At 46.6% G+C, this 6,530-nt stretch overlaps 1 protein-coding gene across 4 annotated transcripts in view; it reads right to left on the reverse strand.

Annotated features, from left to right (window-relative positions):
• Window positions 1-4,728, reverse strand: part of LOC119925252 (F-box only protein 42-like) — a 46,481-nt gene extending 41,753 nt beyond the window's left edge. For all 4 annotated transcript variants that reach the window (XR_005449808.1, XM_038743368.1, XM_038743382.1 and 1 more), the window contains exons 1-2: window positions 4,601-4,728; window positions 4,393-4,513 (exon numbers count right to left, since the gene is read on the reverse strand). The gene's annotated coding sequence lies outside the window, so the exon portion shown is untranslated. The remainder of the gene's footprint in view (window positions 1-4,392; window positions 4,514-4,600) is intronic.
• Between the last annotated feature and the right edge of the window lie 1,802 nt (window positions 4,729-6,530).

Here is a 6,530-nt window from a genome sequence, read left to right on the forward strand (position 1 = left end):
TATGACAGAGTTGGTACGTAAGTACCCTGCTCCATCTGGAGGACCAGTGAGTGGTTGGTTTAGGCAGAAATCCGGGGGCAACTCAGGCCCTTCCTAGCCTCCTAGGTGTTCTCTGGATTGGAGCTGACCAAATTCACTCCAGGTCATTCTGGATTAGACCAGCACCCCTGGATATGGTCAAGTCAAGTCAGCCTTCAGGGTAGGGAGTGAAGCACCGGTCATCAGGATACGCACTCCAAAATGCATGCTGTGTTAGACACATAAGCTGCGGTGTTTATTAAGTGTTGCCTTGACCAATGCTACAATCACATGCACTGTGAGCCCACTGTTGGGTAGGGATCGTCCCTATATGTTGCCAACTTGTACCTCCCAAGCACTCTCTGCACACAGTAAGCGCTCAATAAATATGATTGAATGAATGCACAACTGTTTCTTCCATCATTACACTGTATTCTATCCAGACAGAAGCATTTTGTTGGAAGTGTAATGAAAGTAATTGTAATTGTGGTACTTGTTAATCGCTTCCTATGAGCCAAGCACTGTTCTACACACTACATTACAGGCGAGATAATGAAATCAGTCACAGTACCTGTTCCACATGGGGCTCGAAGTCTAAATGAGATGGAGACAGGTATTCAATCGCCATTTTAGAGGTGAGGAAAATGAGACATAGAGAAGTTAAATGACTTACCCCTGATCACACCACAGGCAAATTCATTCATTCAATCGTATTTATTGAGCGTTTACTGTGTGCGGAGCACTGTACTAAGTGCTTGGGAAGTACAAGTCGGCACCATATAGAGATGGTCCCTACCCAACAACGGGCTCACAGTCTAAAAGAGGGAGACAGACAAAAAAACAAAACATGTAGACAGGTGTCAAAACCGTCAGAATAGAATTATAGCTATAAGCACATCATTAATAAAATATAGTAAATATGTACAAGTAAAATAGAGTAATGAATATGTACAAATATTTACAAATGCTGTGGGGAGGGGAAGGAGATAGGGTGTGGGGGGCGATGGGGAGGAGGAGAGGAAAAAGGGGGCTCAGTCTGGGAAGGCCTCCTGGAGGGGGTGAGGCTTCAAATAGGGCTTTGCAGGGAGGAAGAGAGCTAGCTTGGCAGAGTGTGGAGGGAGGGCATTCCAGGCCAGGGGAAGGACGTGGGCCGGGGGCCGACGGCAGGACAGGTGGGAATGAGGCCCAGTGAGGAGGTAAGCGGCAGAGGAGTAGAGGGTGCGGGCTGGGCTGAAGAAGGAGAGAATGGAGGTGAGGTAGGAGGGGGCGAGGGGATGGACAGCCTTGAAGCCGAGAGTGAGGAGTTTTTGCTTGATTCGTAGGTTGACAGGCAACCACTGGAGATTTTGGAGGATGGCAGAACCGGGATTAGACTCCAGGTGTCTTGACTCCCATGCCTGAGCTCTTTCTACAAGTCTGTTCAAAATCTGTGGTGAAAAACACACCTTTGGAAGTCAGTCAGTCAATCATATTTATTGAGTGCTTACTGTGTGCACAGCACTGAAAGAACTGAGTATTAAGTTTTGGCCTGATGTTCAGAAAACTCTGCTGAACCTACAACTTCACCCTTTAGCCACCTGACACGTACTTACTCATGCCTATTCTCAGCACTTAAGTATATACTCAATTTATTCTAGGTCCCCTACTTATAGCTCTTGATCTGTTTGTCTACTAGAATGTAAGCTCCTTGTGGGCAGGGAACATGTCTTAGGCTTCTGCTGTACTTCCCAAGTGTTTATGACAGTTGCATTGCATCCTTCTGGCAGATGTTCAATAAAATATTAATAATAATAATAATAATAATGGCATTTGTTAAGTGCTTACTATGCGCAAAGCACTGTTCTAAGCACTGAAGGGGGATACAAGGTGATCTGGTTGCCCCACGTGGGGCTCACAGTCTTAATCCCCATTTTACAGAGGAGGTAACTGAGGCCCAGAGAAGTTAAGTGACTTGCCCAAAGTCACTCAGCTGACAAGTGGCGGAGATGGGATTAGAACCCATGACCACTGGCTCCCAAGCCCGTGCTCTTTCCACTGAGCCACGATGCTTCTCTAATTTATATTATTTATATTATAATTTATAATTACATATTCTAATATATTACCACAATATACCATAACATATTTTATACAATCATATACATATTATAATATAATTATAATTTATAATCACACTATAATATATTATATTATAATTTATATTATACCTATATTATTTATATTACTGTTTATACTATATTACATTATATATATTACCTATATTATTTATACTTATGTACTTATTACCCCTTCCGCTTTTTCTGATAGAGTTAGTACTCATATATACATGTCACACTGAGACTCTCTTGCACACTCACAAACTGGGTCCAGGAAAGTCATAGTGATGACCTTTCTCCGGCCCTTCTCCCCTGGGGTGACCACTGCTCCAACAGCAATGATTAAGAAAGGAAAGTTTTGTTCTACTGCCAGCAGGCCACACATTTTAGATGCTTTATGCGGTAGTGGTGATGGCTTGCACTGAGTCATCCACACTCTCTTGCCCAACAACGCACTCGAAAGTCAGCTAATAGGGAGAACAAGTGTCACTCCTGTTAGAGAACAGAAAATGGACACAGGGCAAAATCAATCAATGGTATTTATTGAGGACCTACTGTGTGCAGAGCACTGGACTAAGCATTTGGGAGTGAGCAATACAACTGAGGTTTAAAGACACATTTGCTGTCCACAAGGAGCTTATATCCCTCCTATTCAGATTGTGAGCCCCATAAGGACTGTTTTCAACAGATATGATTATCTTGTACCCACCCTAGAATTTAATACAACACGATGCATAGTAAGCACTTAACAAATAGCGCTTAACAAATACCACAATTATTACTACTGAATTATTATTACTATTGAATACTATTACTATTATTATTGAGAAGCAGCATGGCTCAGTGGAAAGAGCACGGGCTTTGGAGTCAGAGTTATTGGGTACAAATCCCGGCTCCGCCAATTGTCAGCTGTGTGACTTTGGGCAAGTCACTTAACATCTCTGTGCCTTAGGTACCTCATCTGGGAAATGGGGATTAATCAATCAATCAATCAATCGTATTTATTGAGCGCTGGGTGCACAGCACTGTACTAAGCGCTTGGGAAGTACAAGTTGGCAACATAAGACTAAGTCTATTAAGTCTAAGGCTAAGATTAAGACTGTGAGCCCCATGTGGGATAAGCTGATCATCTTGTAACCTCCCTAGCGCTTAGAACAGTGCTTTGCACATAGTAAGCGCTTAATAAATGACATTATTATTATTATTATTACTATTGTTACCTCTGAGAAATCAACAGCAACACACACACACAGACTGATCGGCTGACCTTTCATTCTGAGCTCAGGAGGTGGAGGAGCCTGGGATTTTAGGGGGAGATGAGGACAGGGAAAAGTCATGCTTCAAAGAGCTCAGAGGCCAGAAAGCCACTATTTTAGGGGCATCAGAGGTCTGCGGTGAAGCAGCCTGGGAGTTTAGCTCAAGCAGTTTTGGGCGGCCATGGTCCCACCGGCTTAGTGAAGTAATCAATCAATCAATCAATCATATTTATTGAGCGATTACTATGTGCAGAGCACTGTACTAAGCGCTTGGGAAGTACAAATTGGAACATATAGAGACAGTCCCTACCCAACATTGGGCTCACAGTCTAAAAGGGGGAGACAGAGAAAAAAAAAACCAAACATACTAACAAAATAAGTAAGCCGTTTAACAGGCACTACTGAGTATAATTTGGACTAGGTACTAGATGAGGTTACAGAAATACTCAACACAGTTCTTGCCCTCCCTTACCTGCACTTCGGTTCCTCCATGTGTGACCTTGGGCAAGTCACTTTACTTCTCTGGGCCTCAGTTACCTCATCTGTAAAATGGGGATTGAAACGGCCAAGGACTGTGTCCAGCTCAATTTGCTTTTGTATCCACTCCAGCACTGAGTACAGTGCCTGGCACATAGTAAGAGCTTAACAAATACTATTATTATTAATAAAATGAAAATAATAATTCTTCTCATTAGAAGACTCCTTAATGGAAAACAATCCAAATAGTCCCCATATTTGGTAGTTCCCTCTTGAGGGAGTATTTCCCTAATAGTTTGACAATACTTTCCCAGATGATGCCTTAAGGAAAATGTTCTAAAATATGCAAGTTTCCTCCTGAGGAAATAATCCAACAGTACTCTGACCTTGTGTTGACCTCACACATTTCACCCTCATAATAGTCATCCATGCATATTTACTCAGTGCCCACAGGGATGACAATTAATCCATATTCCCGTCCTGGAAGATTAAAAACGACACGTCTGTCGATGACACAACAAAACTTCTCTCTTGCACTCACTTACACATTTCCACACCGGGGAGCGGTTTCTTTCCGTTTCAGAAAACAGCCTGAAGGAGCAGCGTCCACTGGCTCTTCCTTGGAGTCACGAAGAAACAACAGGGAGTTCAACATCCATTTAATGACTAAAAAACAAACAAGAGATTATGTGTTCTTAGTGTTTGCCACCTTAAAGGGAAAAAGCCCCACAACAAGTTTGCTTGCAAACTTACAACTCAACTGTTGGCCAGGACTGTGGAAAACTGGGCCCCGAAACCAAGTTGTACCGAAATTTTGCAAATCTCAGGGAACATATAGGTAGCTTGGGTTCCTTTCTGGCAGTTGGATGAAGGGAAGCAGCACGGCCTAAAGGGAAGAGCAAAGAATTGGGAGTCAGAGGATGTGGGTTCCAATTCTGGCTTTGCCACTTGCCAGCTGGGTCACCTTGGCCAAGCCAGTTAACTTCTCTATGCCTCAGTTTCCTCAACTGTAAAAGTGGGTACTTAATACTTCTTCGCCCTTCTGCTAGACTGTGAGCCCGGGATCAGTCAGTCAGTCGTATTTATTGAGAGCCTACTGTGTGGACAGCACTGTACTAGGCTCCTGGGAGAGTATAATGTAACAATAAATTGACACATTCCCTGCCCACAATTAGCATACAGGCTAGAGGGGGAGACAGATACAATAATAATAATGATGGCATTTATTAAGCGCTTACTACGTGCAAAGCATTTCCCACATGGGGCTGAAGCAGTGTGTCTCAGTGGAAAGAGCACAGGCTTTGGAGTCAGAGGTTATAGGTTCAAATCCTGGCTCCACCACCTGTCAGCTGTGTGACTTTGGGCAAGTCACTTCACTTCTCTGGCCTCAGTTCCCTCATCTGTAAAATGGGGGTGAAGACTGTGAGCCCCCCGTGAGACAACCTGATCACCTTGTAACCTTCCCAGCATGTAGAACAGTGCTTTGCACATAGTAAGCGCTTAACAAATACCATTATTATTACTATTATTAGTAGTAGTAATCCCAGCTCTGCCACTTTTCTGCTGCGTGACCTGGGGCCTGGACTGTACTTTCCCGAGCACTTAGTACAGTGTATTCATCCCCATTTGACGGATGAGGTAACTGAGGCCCAGAGAAGTGAAGTGACTTGCCTCAAGTCACCCAGCTGACAAGCGGGTCGGGATTAGAACCCAGGACCTCTGACTCCCAAGCCCAGGCTCTTGCCACTGGGCCAGGCGGTGGCGCCGAGTTGGGCCAGGCCAGTGGCTTGGCTGAGGAAAGCTCGGGGGTTTATGGGAGACTCCGCGGCGCCATCGCTCTCCTCAGAGCCCCGAGGACCGACCCTTCAAAGATGGGGCGGGCCCTGCCCCTCTCCCCCCCAGTCCCTGGGACCCCAAACCAAGGCCCCCTTCCCTCACATCAGACGCAGCGTGGCTCAGTGGAAAGAACATGGGCTTTGGAGTCGGAGGTCATGGGTTCAAATCCCGACTCCGCCAGCTGTCAGCCGTGTGACTTTGGGCAAGTCACTTCACTTCTCTGGGCCTCAGTTCCCTCATCTGTAAAATGGGGATGAAGACTGCGAGCCCCCCCGTGGGACAACCTGATCACCCTGTGACCTCCCCAGCGCTTAGAACAGTGCTTTGCACATAGTAAGCGCTTAATGAATGCCATCGTTATTATTAATATCAAGCCCACAGCCCGTCCTCGGCTTGCCCTCAGCCTGCCCACAGCCCGTTCTTGGCCTGCCCACGGCCTGCCCTCAGCATGTCCACAGCCTGCCCACGGTCTGTCCACGGCCTGCCCTCAGTTTGCCCTCAGCCTGCCCACAGCCTGTCCAAGGTCTGCCCTTAGCCTGCCCACAGTCTGTCCACAGCCTGTCCATGGTCTGCCCTCAGCCTGCCGCACAGTCTGCCCTCAGCCTGCCCTTATGTCCACGGCCTGCCCACAGCCTGTCCACGGTCTGCCCTCAGCCTGCCCACAGCCTGTCCTCCAGCCTGCCCAGAGCCTGCCCACGGTCTGTCCACAGCCTGCTCTCAGCCTGCCCAAGGTCTGGCCTTAGCCTGCCACAGCCTGCCCACGGTCTGTCCACGGCCTGCCCTCAGCCTGCCCACAGCCTGTCCATGGTCTGCCCTCAGCCTGCCCACAGCCTGTCCTCAGCGTGTC

The sequence above is a fragment of the Tachyglossus aculeatus genome, chromosome 1, assembly GCF_015852505.1.
Source record: "Tachyglossus aculeatus isolate mTacAcu1 chromosome 1, mTacAcu1.pri, whole genome shotgun sequence".
Taxonomy (NCBI): Eukaryota; Metazoa; Chordata; class Mammalia; order Monotremata; family Tachyglossidae; genus Tachyglossus; species Tachyglossus aculeatus.